Source organism: Pristis pectinata, chromosome 7, assembly GCF_009764475.1.
Source record: "Pristis pectinata isolate sPriPec2 chromosome 7, sPriPec2.1.pri, whole genome shotgun sequence".
Classification (NCBI taxonomy): Eukaryota; Metazoa; Chordata; class Chondrichthyes; order Rhinopristiformes; family Pristidae; genus Pristis; species Pristis pectinata.
Window position 1 is genome coordinate 102,549,661 of NC_067411.1, and position 13,748 is coordinate 102,563,408.

Here is a 13,748-nt window from a genome sequence, read left to right on the forward strand (position 1 = left end):
TCTCCTTTAGTACAGCACCCTTTCTGTAATTCTGTGACAGACTGCCTTACTTTCTAATCTGTTTCACAAAGTTACAAGAACTTTTCTTAGGATTTATTTCATATTTAATGGTTTGACATAAAACAAAAGTAGTAAAAAAATTACATTTAAATCTGATAAGCTATTGCAACCGTGACACCAGCGCGTACTATTAATCATAGACCAGCACAGTCCAGGCCCTTCGGCCCGCAATGTGGTGCTGACATTTATCCTGCTCCAAGAGCGATCACCATCAGCAGCGGCCGCTCTGATTGGACGGCGAAGGCGGAAGCGCACAATGTCGCCCGGCGGGTCGGCCAGGGTGAGCGCCGGGGTGGGGAGAGCGGGGCCGGGGGTGAGGGGGGAGAGCGGGGCCAGTCCGGCCGAGTCCCCCGCCCGGCCCGGACCGGACCGGACAACCTGCTTTAACCCGCTGAGGCGCCCGGTCACCGCGCCGGTTGTCAGAGCAACGCGAGGGGAGGGGGGAGGGGGGAGGCGAGGCGAGAGGAGAGGGGAGGAGAGAGGGGAGGAGAGAGGGGAGGAGAGAGGGGAGGAGGGAGGGGAGGGGAGAGGGGAGGAGAGAGGGGAGGAGAGAGGGGAGGAGATGGTAGAGGGAGGGGGAGGGGAGAGGGGAGGGGAGATAGGGGAGCGGACGGGAGAGGGGAGGGGAGAGAGGGGAGTGGAGGGGAGAGGGGAGGGGAGGGGAGGGGACGGGAGAGGGGAGGGGAGAGAGGGGAGCGGACGGGAGAGGGGAGGGGAGGGGAGGGGAGAGGGGAGGGCAGGGGAGGGGAGGGGAGGGGAGGGGAGAGGGGAGGGGAGAGGGGAGGGGAGGGGAGGGGAGAGGGGAGGGGGGAGGGGAGGGGAGAGGGGGGGAGAGAGGGAGGGGAGAGGGGAGGAGAGAGGGAGGGGAGAGGGGAGGAGGGGAGGGGGGGAGGAGGGGAGGGGGGGAGGAGGGGGAGGGGGGAGGAGGGGGAGGGGGGGAGGAGGGGGAGGGGAGGGGGGGGGAGGAGGGGGAGGGGAGGGGGGGGAGGGGGAGGAGGGGGAGGGGAGGGGGGGAGGGAGGGGGGGAGGGGAGGGGGGGAGGAGGGGGAGGGGAGGGGAGGGGGGGAGGAGGGGAGGGGGAGGAGGGAGGGGAGGGGGAGGAGGGAGGGAGGGGGAGGGGGGGAGGAGGGAGGGAGGGGGAGGGGGGAGGAGGGAGGGAGGGGGAGGGGGGAGGAGGGAGGGAGGGGGAGGGGGGGAGGAGGGAGGGAGGGGGAGGGGGGGAGGAGGGAGGGAGGGGGAGGGGGGGAGGAGGGAGGGAGGGGGAGGGGGGGAGGAGGGAGGGAGGGGGAGGGGGGGAGGAGGGGGGAGGAGGGAGGGAGGGGAGGGGGGGAGGGGGGAGGAGGGAGGGGGGGGGAGGGGGGAGGAGGGAGGGGGGGGAGGGGGGGAGGAGGGAGGGAGGGGGAGGGGGGAGGAGGGAGGGAGGGGGAGGAGGGAGGGAGGGAGGGGGGAGGAGGGAGGGAGGGAGGGGGAGGGGGAGGAGAGGAGGGGGAGGGGAGAGGGGGGGAGGGGAGCGGGGAGAGAGGGGAGGAGGGAGGGAGGGGGAGGAGAGGAGGGTCGGGCCGTCGCTGCGCTCGGTGCAGGGAGCCCGTGCCCTCAGTTTGCACCCAGTCCCCACCCTCCCGCGCACGGCGAGCGGCGAGACCTGCCCGGCGAGCGGCGGCCCCGCCGTCTGACCCACCAGAGGGACCGCCCGGCGAGCGCACCGGGACCCCCACCACCCGGAGTAAAGGATGTAATTTGTCGAACGACTTTTATTTTGAGTTGTTTAACGTTGGGTTTTGCTAAATGGTTTTGATGGGCAGCTTGAGACTTGTTTACAATGTTTTGTTAATTTCTTGCTAATATTTCTTCCTGTTGATCACTGTACTTCCTTTAACTTTAGGGATTGTTACTTCGGGTCACTTGTTCTGGAAGATATAGATGTGAGGCACTCGTGTGTGTGTTCAGCCGACTTTAGATGCCACTGTATGTCTCTGACTGGTTTTGTAGGTCCCACCACTCTTGTGTGATATATCAGAGGTAGCTTTTGTTCTTGGGCAGCTCAGTAATCCATGCCTCTGAGCAAATGTTCTCTAACCAAGGTGTGTTTAAATTTTGGGACGATCTCCCATTACAGAATTTACTTTCCCGTCAGTGGCTGTGCAGATTATCTTAAATTTACTTTTGCAAACGTGTAGTTCAAAATAATCCATATACCATCTTGCAGAAGTATTTTTAAATACTGATTTTTTTTTCCTTTGTGGGTTGCAGTTGTCACAGGCAAGGCTAGTGTTAATTGCCCATTCCTGATTGCCCCTTGAAAGTTGTGAGCAGAACTGTGATGTCCTTCAAGCTATGGTACTTCCATAATGCTGCTGGGGTGAGACTTCCAGGATTGAGACACAGTAGTGATGAAGGAAGTACACTGCTATTTCATGTTTGGATGGTATGTGACTTGGAGAGGATCCTGCAGGTGATAATATTCTCTTATGGTTGCTGTCCTTTTACTTCCTGGGAGTAGAGGTTGCAGATTTGGGATGTGCTGTCAGATTTGGGATGTAACTGCAGTGTATTTTGTAGATGATTCAGACTGCAGCCTGGTGGGGAAGGGAATGAAAGTTTAGAGTAGTGGGTGGGATGCCAATCAAGAAGGCTGTTTTGCTGGATGTTGAGCTGCCACACCGCTTCAGAGTCCTTGTTCAATGCCAGCTTTGGGTGCTGTCTCTAGAGCTTGCAGTTTCTCCCTGTGTCTGTTTGGGTTCCTCCGGGTGCTCTGGTTTTCTTCAATGAACAAAAAGACATGCTGGTTAGATATTTATTTATTTATTAGTCGAAACACAAGTGAAATGCGTTTTTTTTGCGTTACTGGGAATGTTCTGGGGCAGCCCATAAGTGTCGCACATCTTCTGGCACAAACATAGCATGCCCACAATTCCTGACCTGTACGTCTTTGGAATGTGGTTAGATAAGATGAGGTATCTTTATCAGTCACATGTACATCGAAACGCACAGTCAAATGCATCTTTGTGTAGAGTGTTCTGGGGGCAGCCTGCAAGCAAGTTGGCTGTTGTAAATCATCCCTAGTGTAGATGGATGTCATTCAGTAGAGGATGGGATTGGCCTGAGACTTGGCAGAGATTTGATGGGCCAGATTTGGCATTCTTGCTATAGATCGGTATAGATGGGTACTTGATAGTTGACTCAGACTTGGTTAACTGAATGGCCTGTTTTCTGCTGTGTGACTTTAGATTGTGCTTTCTGGTTTGTGGACAAGCTTTGGCATGTCAGCAGATGAGTTTTGTGAAAGGAAGATCTTGCCTCACAAGCCTGATAGAGTTCTTTGAGGAGGTGACGAGGAAGATTGATGATGGTAGTGCGGTGGATGTGGTCTATATGGATTTTAGTAAGGCGTTTGATAAGGTTCCTCATGGTAGGCGAAGCTTGGCTCTGTGGATTAGGAATTGGCTTGCCTGTAGAAAGCAGAGGGTTGTGGTGGAGGGAGTGCCCTCGGTTTGGAGGGCAGTGACTAGTGGCGTCCCGCAGGGATTGGTTCTGGGACCGCTGCTTTTTGTGATATTTATAGACGACTTAGATGAGGGGGTGGAAGGCTGGGTTAGTAAGTTTGCGGATGACACTAAGATCGGCGGTGTTGTGGATAGTGTGGAGGGCTCTCGGAGCTTACAGAGGGATATTGATAGGATGCAGAGCTGGGCTGACAAGTGGCAGATGGAGTTCAATCCGGAGAAGTGTGAGGTGGTACACTTTGGAAGGACAAACTCCAAGGCGGAATACAAGGTAAATGGCAGGATTCTGGGCAGTGTGGAGGAGCAGAGGGATCTGGGGGTTCATATCCACAGATCAATGAAAGTTGCCTCACAGGTGGAAAGAGCAGCTAAGAAGGCCTATGGGATGTTAGCTTTCATAAATCATGGGATTGAGTTTAAGAGCCGCGAAGTGATGATGCAGCTTTACAAAACTCTAGTTAGACCACACTTACAGTACTGTGTTCGGTTCTGGTCGCCGCATTATAGGAAGGATGTGGAGGCGTTGGAGAGGGTGCAGAGGAGATTTACCGGGATGCTGCCTGGATTAGGGTGTATGGAATATGAGGAGAGGCTTAAGGTGCTAGGGCTTTATTCACTGGAAAGGAGGAGGATGAGAGGAGACATGATAGAGGTATATAAAATATTGAGAGGAACAGATAGAGTAGACAGTCAGCGCCTCCTTCCCAGGGCACCAATGCTCAAGACGAGAGGGCATGGCTTTAAAGTTCTGGGTGGGAGGTTCAGGGGAGATGTCAGGGGGAGGTTTTTCACCCAGAGAGTGGTTGGTGCACAGAATGCACTGCCTGGGGTGGTGGTGGAGGCAGATACATTGGACAGGTTCAAGAGTTTGTTGGATAGGCATACGGAGGAATGTGGGATAGAGGGATACGCGGGAGGAAAGGGTTAGATAGTGTGAGGGTGGTTTGATGGACGGCACAACATGGTGGGCCGAAGGGCCTGTTTTGTGCTGTCTGGTTCTATGGAGTTACTCACTCACTGTGACCTGCTTCTATGGGCACTGCATCGTGGCTACTCTAGCTTGGCAGTTTTGTGGCATGAATGCTACTGGACATTTATCACCCCAATATTCAAATATTGTCAAGGCCTTAGTGCATGAAGGAGCTGACTGATTCACTTGATAAAGAGTTGCAAATCAAATTGATCATCATGCAGCCATCAGCAATCATTCACACTTTTGACATTAATGAAGGAAGGGCGGTCATTGATGAAGCAGCTATAGGTGTTTGCTGTACAACACTGTCCTGAGGAATTCTTGTGACAATGTCCTTGGACTGGGATGACTGACCTACACCAGTCACACCCATCTTTATACAGTTTATGACTCCAAACATTGCAGTTGTTGTCTAGGTGCCTGTTGACTTCTCTTTTGCCAGTGTCTCTTGACGACACACTCATTTGATGCCAGAGCCTCTAGAACTTGACGACACACTCATTTGATGCCAGAGCCTCTAGAACTCAGCTCCTTGGTCCAAGTGGCCTGATGAAACCCAAACTAGATACAGTATCTGTGAGCAGATTATTGGTGAGTAAGTGCAACTTCATAGCACTGTCCATGATACCTTTGATCAGTTTTGAAAGTGGTTTGATTGGCTGGTTTACATAGAACATTACAGCACATAAAGGCCCTTTGACCCACAATGTTGCGTTGAGATTTTATCTATCTCTAATATCTATCTGACCGTTCCCTCACACATAGCCCTCCATTCTTCTATCATCCATGTGCCTATCTAAGAGTCTCTTAAATGTCCCTAATGTATCTGCCTTCACTACCTCTGCCAGCAGTGTGTTCCACGCACCCACCACTCTAGGTGATTTTTCACATTGTTGGATAGTTGCCACTGTTGTAACTGTACTAAAATAGTTTAGCTAGAGGCACGGCTAATTGATTGGAAGTCTTTGGTTGCAGAATAGCATCTCAATAGTTGGCTGTTGTCTGGTGCTAATACCTTTCATCTGTTGTGCTGCCATCTGTTTTATTTTGATATTGCGTGGTGTGTCAAATAAGATAAGATATCTTTATCAGTCACATGTACATCAAAACACACAGTGAAATGCATCTTTTGTGTAGAATGTTCTGGGAGCAGCCTGCAAGTGTCACCACGCTTCCGGCGCCAACATAGCATGCCCACAACTTCCTAACCCGTACGTCTTTGGAATGTCAGAGGAAACCCACTCAGTCACGGGGAAAATGTACAAACTCCTTACAGACAGTGGCAGGAATTGAACCCGGGTTGCTGGTGCTGTAATAGCGTTATGCTAACCGCTACACTACCATGCCTGCCCATTGTTGGGAGTCTAGATTTTGTGATGGTATAGATTTGAAAAGGAAACAAATGGATTATTTACAGTACTTCTAGTTGAATGTAGTTGTGAGTGCTTCAGTTTTGACTTCAGTGTTCAATTCTGGGACCTGTCAGCATTGAGGATGTGGATGTATCCCTCAATGTCAGCAAAACAAGAGAGCTGGTCATTGACTTCAGGGAGGGGGGTGGAGTACATGCACCTGTTTGCATCAATGGTGCTGAGGTTGAGAAGGTTGAGAGCTTCAGGTTCCTAGGAGTGGACATCACCAATAGCCTGTCGTGGTCCAACCACGTAGACACTACGGCCAAGAAAGCTCACCAGTGCCTCTACTTCCTCAGGAGGCTAAAGAAATTTGGCATGTCCCCTTTGATACTCATTTCTTTTGTTGATGCACTGTAGAAAGCATCCAAGTTTTTCACTGTACTTCAGTACAAGTGACGATAATAAACCAATACCAATATTTGGAGCCTCTTCTGCTTATTAACTGTTTAATTGTTCACCATGAAAAGGTTGTGGCGCTTTGATCTAATCTGTTAGTTGTAGGTCAGTGTTTCAGTTGTCTAAAAGAACAAGAATTATTGCAGGTTTTTATAGTACTGATTACATGCCTTAGTTGTTGCGAAGCAAGATTCAGCCCTTTTCTCCTGTTTCCCATTTTCTTTCTTATTGTTTTGCTTCATGTGGAAAGTTGAAACAAACAGAACTGCAGTTTGCATCTTTCAATTATTCACTTCAATATCAGATTTAATATCAGGTAAACAGAAGCTTTCGTGTTCAAAATATTGCAGATGGGTGAAGTAGAAGAACCTTGAACATGGAGCACTGATTGTGTTAGCAATTTTTGAAATCAACCTTCAAGTTTTAATTCCACAGTTTTGTTTATCAACTAAAACATAGAAGGAATAGATATACTGAGGAAGTCAGTTCCAAAATAGCAGCTCCCTTCACCTTGAGATCTTTTCGCCAATTAAATATTAAAATGTAATTTGAATAGTTCAGACGCATGGGGTCAGTGGAGAATGGGCTGTGTGGATCCAGATCTGGCTTGCCTGTAGAAGACAGAGGGTGGTGGTTAAAGGGACATATTCGGGCTAGAGGCCTGTGAGTAGTGGTGTTTTGCAGAGATCTGTGCTGGGACCTCTGCTGTTTGTGATGTACATAAACGACCCAGATAAGTATGTTGATGGAAGCGTTAGTAAGTTTGCAGACGATACCAAGATTGGTGGAGTTGTGAATAGTGTAGAAGACTAGCAATGGATACAGCGTGATCATTGCAGATATGGGCAGAGAAATGGCAGATGGAGTTTAACCCGGATAAATCTGAGGTGTTGCACCTTGGTAGGACCAATGTCAAGAGGCAGTACACTCTGAAGGGCAAGACCCTTAACAGGGTTGAACAGTAGAGAGACCTTGAGGTGCAAGTCCGTGACTCAATGAAAGTGGCTACACAGCTAGGCAGGGTGGTATCGAAGGCTTATGGAATGCTTGCATTTATTAATCGAGGTATTGAGTACAGGAGTCAAGAAGTTATGATGCATCTCTATAGAACTCTGGTTAGGCTGCATTTAGAATATTGCGTGCAATTCTGATCACTTCATTATAGGAAGGATGTCAAGGCTTTAGAGAGGGTGCAGAGGAGGTTTACCTGGATGCTGCCTGGATTAGAGGGCATGTGCTTTCGGGAGAGGCTGGACAAACTTAGGCTCTTTTCTCTGGAGCGGCGGAGGCTGAGGAGTGATCTGCTGGAAGTGTATAAAATTATGAGGGGCATAGATAGGGTGGACAAGCAATATCGTTTCTCCATTATTGAGCGATCCAATACCAGAGGGCATGCATTTAAGGTGAGAGGGGGTAGGTTCAGAACAGACGTGTGGGGTAAGTTTTTTTTACTCAGATTGGTGGATGCCTGGAATGCGTTGCCTGATAGGGTGGTGGAGGCAAATTCATTGGGGGCTTTTAAGAGGGGCTTGGATGGGCACATGAATGAGAGGAAAATAGGGGGATATGGGCATTCTGTAGGTAGGAGGGATTAGCTATGTCAGCACAACATTGTGGGCTGAAGGGCCTGTTCTGTGCTGTACTGTCTATGTTCTATGTAATTGAGAAATATCTTCAAAGTGAGATTAACTGAAGTTTGTAAAGATGTATCTTGAGCACCCAGCTAATGTTTTGTTAGTAAGATCCAAACTGGTGACTGTTGATTGAGCTGTCGGTGTGGTGTGGGGGGAGGCCATTGCATGAAAGATGTTCTGCTGATCATGATAAATGTGCAAATTCAACAATAATGGTTGTGAAAATGTATGTACAAGGCATTTATTGACAGACAGAGGTGGTGTTCAACAGCCTGTTGATCTTGTTGGAATAATAAATTACGTAAAAGAATTTTCTCCATTTGAAAAATAAAATCAGTATTTTGTATGTGGAGATTTGAACAAGAGGTAATAAGTTTTGTGGTGGGGCTTGCTAGTGCTGTAGGCACTATGTAAAGACATAAGAATGGAGACGTTTGGAAGACAAGAATCTGGAATAGCAAGGTAAATTGAAATTGAGTACCAGATAAAATGACATAGGGATTTTAAATCATGTATTGATGAGACTGGATTAATTAACAGGAGTAAATGGGCCGATTGCCAGAGTAGATTTCACATATCATGTGACATGGCAGCAGGGGGATTTGCAAGTGAGGATGAGAATCTTAAAGTTGGCTTTGGTAATGCATGGTAGAGCCTGGCTAGTTGACTCAAACCCAAAGCAACCCGAATATCAGTGTTGGGTACAGAGAGGGTTTTCATTTTATTTCCCAGCAGACTCTTGAGTGTGGAATAAAAGTAGAAAATACTGGAAACACTCTGCAGGTCAGGCAGCATCTGTGGAAAGAGAAAGTTAACATTTCCAGTCAAAGATCCTTCACTGGAAGAGGAAAAAGTGAACAACAATAAGTTGCAGAGGGGGTGGGTGGCAGGGATGGATCAAGCACACAGGGAGTATCTCTCGGGTCAGACCAGGGTTGCCATGGTGATTTGTTGTTTATGAAGCTGTTTGGTTGATAAATTAGTGAAGCAGTTGGGAAGAGAGAAAGTAAATACGGGGATGTGTTGAAGCTGTGAAATGCAGAAAACTGAAACCAAAGGCAGAATGTTGGAAATGCACAGTAGATCAGGCTGTTTTTCTCAGATTACATGCCTATGTGTTGATTACATATCGGAAAACTCAACAGTAGAACTGGTCAGTCTGATACAGAACAAAAAGGGGAGTTATCTAACATGTGGACTTTGATATTGAATCCTGAAGGCTGCAATGTGCAGAGATGGAAGATGCAACACTGTTCCTCAAGCTTACGTTGGGCCTCATTAGAAAAGTGCAAGCGCACAGTGGGAATGGAATGTAGAATTAAAGTGACGGGCAACTGGAAGCTCAGGGTCACCTGTGGACTGAATAAAGGTGCTCTTCCACTTGATCATCCAATCTGTGTTTGGTTTCTCCCTGTTGGTGGGAGGAAGAGTGGGGAACATGAGCACAATGCAGTACACTGGCTTGGAAGAAGTGCAAGGGAGCTTCACTTGCAAGTGCAATTGAAATTTACTTGCATTTCTTCCAATCTAGTCTACTGCATTTCTCTGCAACTTACAACTAACACGATTTCTCACATTTTCATTTCTGATTGTTGTGGAGCAAGCAAATTATGTACACAGGCTGTTCTTGGGTCAAATCCATCAATCTTTCACCTCATAAGGGTAGAAAAGCCTGTTCAGCTTACTGCTGTGGTCCAGACACTCTTTGAATCATAGAACAGTACAGCACAATACAGGCCCTTCAGCCCACAATGTTGTGCTGACCTTTAAACCTCACCTAAGACTATCTAACCTCATCCTCCCACGTATCCCTCTATTTTAAATTCCTCCATATGCTCATCTAGTAATCTCTTGAATTTGACCAATGTACCTGCCTCCACCACAGCCCCAGGCAGCGCATTCCATGCCCTAACCACTCTCTGGGTAAAAAAACCTCCCTCTGATATCTCCCTTGAACTTTCCATCCATTACTTTAAAGCCATGCCCTCTTGTATTGAGCACTGGTGCCCTGGGAAAGAGGCGCTGGCTGTCCACTCTATCTATTCCTCTTAATATTTTGTACACCTCTATCATGTCTCCTCTCATCCTCCTCCTCTCCAAAGAGTAAAGCCCTAGCTCCCTTAGTCTCTCCTCATAATGCATACTCTCTAAACCAGGCAGCATCCTGGTAAATCTCCTCTGCACCCTTTCCAACGCTTCCACATCCTTCCTATAATGAGGCGACCAGAACTGGACACAGTACTCCAAGTGTGGTCTAACCAGAGTTTTGTAGAGCTGCATCATCACCTCGCGGCTCTTAAACTCGATCCCACGACTTATGAATGCTAACATCCCATAAACTTTAACTACCCTATCCACCTGTGAGGCAACTTTCAAGGATCTGTGGATATGAACCCCTAGATCCTTCTGCTCCTCCACACTACCCAGAATCCTGCCATTAACTTTGTACTTTGCCTTGGAGTTTGTCCTTCCAAAGTGTACCACCTCACACTTTACTGGATTGAACTCCCATCTGCCACTTCTCAGCCCAGTTCTGCATCCTATCAATGTCCCTCTGCAATCTTCGACAGTCCTTCACACTATCCACAACACCGCTGACCTTTGTGTTGTCTGCAAACTTGCCAGCCCACCCTTTTACCCCCTCATCCAAGTCATTAATAAAAATCACGAAAAGTAGAGGTCCCAGAACCGATCCTTGTGGGACACCACTAGTCACAGCCTTCCAATCCGAATGTACTCCCTCCACCACAACCCTCTGCTTTCTACAGGCAAGCCAATTCTGAATCCACACGGCCAAGCCTCCCTGGATCCCATGCCCTCTGACCTTCTGAAGAAGCCTACCATGTGGAACCTTGTTGCGGCAACACTTGCGGGCTGCCCCCAGAATGCTCTACACAAAAGACTTGTTTCAATGTACATATGACTAATAAAGATATCTTAAACTCCAGCAAGTACAGGCCCAGGGCCATCAAATGCTCTTCATACGTTACTCCTTTCATTCTTGGGATTATTCTCATAAACCTCCTCTGGACCCTCCAATGCCAGCACATCCACCACATCCTTCCTTAGATATGGGGACCAAAACTGCTCACAATACTCCAAATGTGGTCTGACCAACGCCTTAAAGCCTCAGCATTACATCCTTGCTTTTATATTCTTGTCCTCTTGAAATGAATGCTAACATTGCTCTTCTGACATGACCTTCCCTAAATGATTTCTGCATGGAATGAGAGAGAATCTGGCCGGTTAACTTGGAGTCAAAAATTGGCAAGCAGAACTGTAATCACGTAATGAACAGAAGGCTGTTTATGAACAATTGGGTACATTCATGTACAGCCTAGGTACATTCTCAGCTTAATTTCCTAGAGCTCCTAACTTGACAAAAAAGACAATTAGATGAAGCAGAAAAAGTGGGCATTTAACCGGGTTGCTAATACACCTGAGAACCAAGCTGAATGTAGAATACTCATTGGAAAAGAAAAAGGGTAACGTGAGCATTCGGCAGTGGACGGTGAACATGGAGGGAACCCGTAAGTTGTAGAGTTGCCTGTGGCCCACGACATCCACGTCAACCGTTTCACCCATCTACACTAATCCCATTTGCCAACATTCGGACCGTATCCTTCCATGCCTTGCCTGTCCAACGGCCTCTTAAACATAGTGATTATATCTGATTGCACCACCTCCTCTTAGCAGTACATTCCAGGTATCTCTGTGTGGAAAAAACATGCCCCTCAGATCCCCTCCATTACTACCCGAAATCCGTGCCCACTTTTAATTTGGAGGATATCAGCAGTCTAAGATGGGAGAGTTTTGTTTGACTGTTTCAGAGAAGTGTTACTGCAGAGTTGAGGAATAACCAGATATGTGGTAAAGGTGGGGGAATCTTCGGAAGAAATGGGATTGACCCGGATTGGGAAGTAATAATTTGGTATTTAGTGGCGTGTTTATCCTTTGGAGGAGGAATTGGGGAGGGGTGGCTGGAGGGATTAGAAGGACAGAAGATGCTGGAAAAAGTCAGTAGGTCGGCAGCATTTTGTGGAGAGAGAAATGGTTAATGTTTCAATGAACTTTCATCAGAAGAAGGAAAAATTAGAAAGTAGGCATGTTTTAAATTGCAGGGAAGGAAGGGGGATGAAGGAAACAAAGGGAATGTCTGTCTTAGGATGGAGACAGGGAAAATTGATGACACGTTGGTGTCAGCTGACAGAGGGTGGTGAAGGCAAATTTTATGTCACCATTTAGTCTGAGCCAGTTGGAGCTCTTCTCTGTATTTGACAAGATCTTTGTTTAATATTGTGAGTGCAACTAAGAGGATTAAATTTAGTGGGAGATGATGTTTGAGTAGGTAAGAGTAGAAAAATTGAAGTGGTCGAAGTTGTGTTGAGATGAATTAGGAAAAAGCAAGAGCAGAGAGGGAGAAATTCAGGAAAATGTGGAAGTTTAATCGATGGGAAAGGTTGAGTAATGTGGTGGAGGGAATGATGGATTTGGGTGATTCCAACCAAAAAAATATTTACAGAATACGCAGGAAATTCATGAAACTGGAGTGCGATTAAACTTTTGGAAGGTCATTAAGCTTGGCTCCTGTGTTCCCCTTTGGTTTTGTGCGTTCTGAGATGGCAGAATAGGTCAGTGTGGGAACTGCAGGTTCTTCCACGGAGAGGGTAGGAAGTACTTGATGGGTGGGTAGTTTGTGAGGCTGTGCACTCCTTCCATCACTTACGCAAGGGTTTTCTGCTCCTGATATGTGGATCCGAAGTTTTCAATACCATTCCCAATACTCCTTCACCTTAGGCCAGCAATTACCAGGAGTCGGTGGGATGTTGCTTTGACTGCATCCTTGAATCTTCTGTTCAGCTGTTACAATAAAACTCTGTTAATATGGCAGACTTGGAACTTTGGTGCCAGACTAATGGATGTTATTTCTATTACTACCCCAAGATACTTTCAGTTGACTTTAACTAAAAATGTTAAACAGTATATAATAAAGTTTCCAGTGCAACGGATTGGTGGATCAGGGCCCTCGTGAGTTCAAAGGGAACGTGGGAGCCAGGAGACTGGTGAGAGCAAAGGGAGTACAGCAGATATCACCTAGGGAACCAGATGCCAAACCACTGGGACTTTAGAACAGTCTGCTATCAGATATTGGAGTTTTACTGTATTCTCTATCTGTGACAGAGCTTAGAATAGTGTCAGTTTAGGGAGTCTTCTTTTGGGCAGGTGACATTGTAGGAGTCTTGTATTGAGAAAGAGGATGATATACAGTGCAATCACGTTTGTTTGTTGTCATGGGCATACCTAGCCAGGGTATAAATGCCATGAAAATGAACTTTTTGCAATAGCAGCATATTACAAACATGACCAATATAAATTACCATAAACTTAAATGAGCATAAATTGTACATGAACCTGCATGATGAATAAAAATAAAAATAATGTAGGATAGGTGTAAATGGGTGGGTGCTGGTCAGTGCAGACTCGATGGGCTGCTGGGGGCGCATTTCCAGGCAGTATCTCTCAATGACGTGGCCTGACGAAGGTAGCTGACTGAGGGCGTTCCTCTGGAGTCCATGTTGAGTCCGCTCTTTTTCACGTTATATGTTAATGATCTGTTTGACGGAATTGATGGCTTTGTGGCCAAATTCTGGGCCCCATATCTAAGGAAGGATGTGCTAGCATTGGAGAGGGTCCAGAGGAGGTTTACAAGAATGATCCCAGGAATGAAAGGATTAACGTGTGAGGAGCGTTTGATGGCTCTGGGCCT

The 13,748-nt window shown here is 47.5% G+C and overlaps 1 protein-coding gene across 1 annotated transcript in view; it reads left to right on the forward strand.

Moving 5' to 3' along the window:
- The first annotated feature begins 317 nt into the window (after positions 1 to 317).
- The window catches only part of LOC127572866 (xanthine dehydrogenase/oxidase-like), a 123,245-nt gene continuing 109,814 nt past the window's right edge, over positions 318 to 13,748 (forward strand). The window contains exon 1 of the mRNA XM_052020560.1: positions 318 to 340. The gene's annotated coding sequence lies outside the window, so the exon portion shown is untranslated. The remainder of the gene's footprint in view (positions 341 to 13,748) is intronic.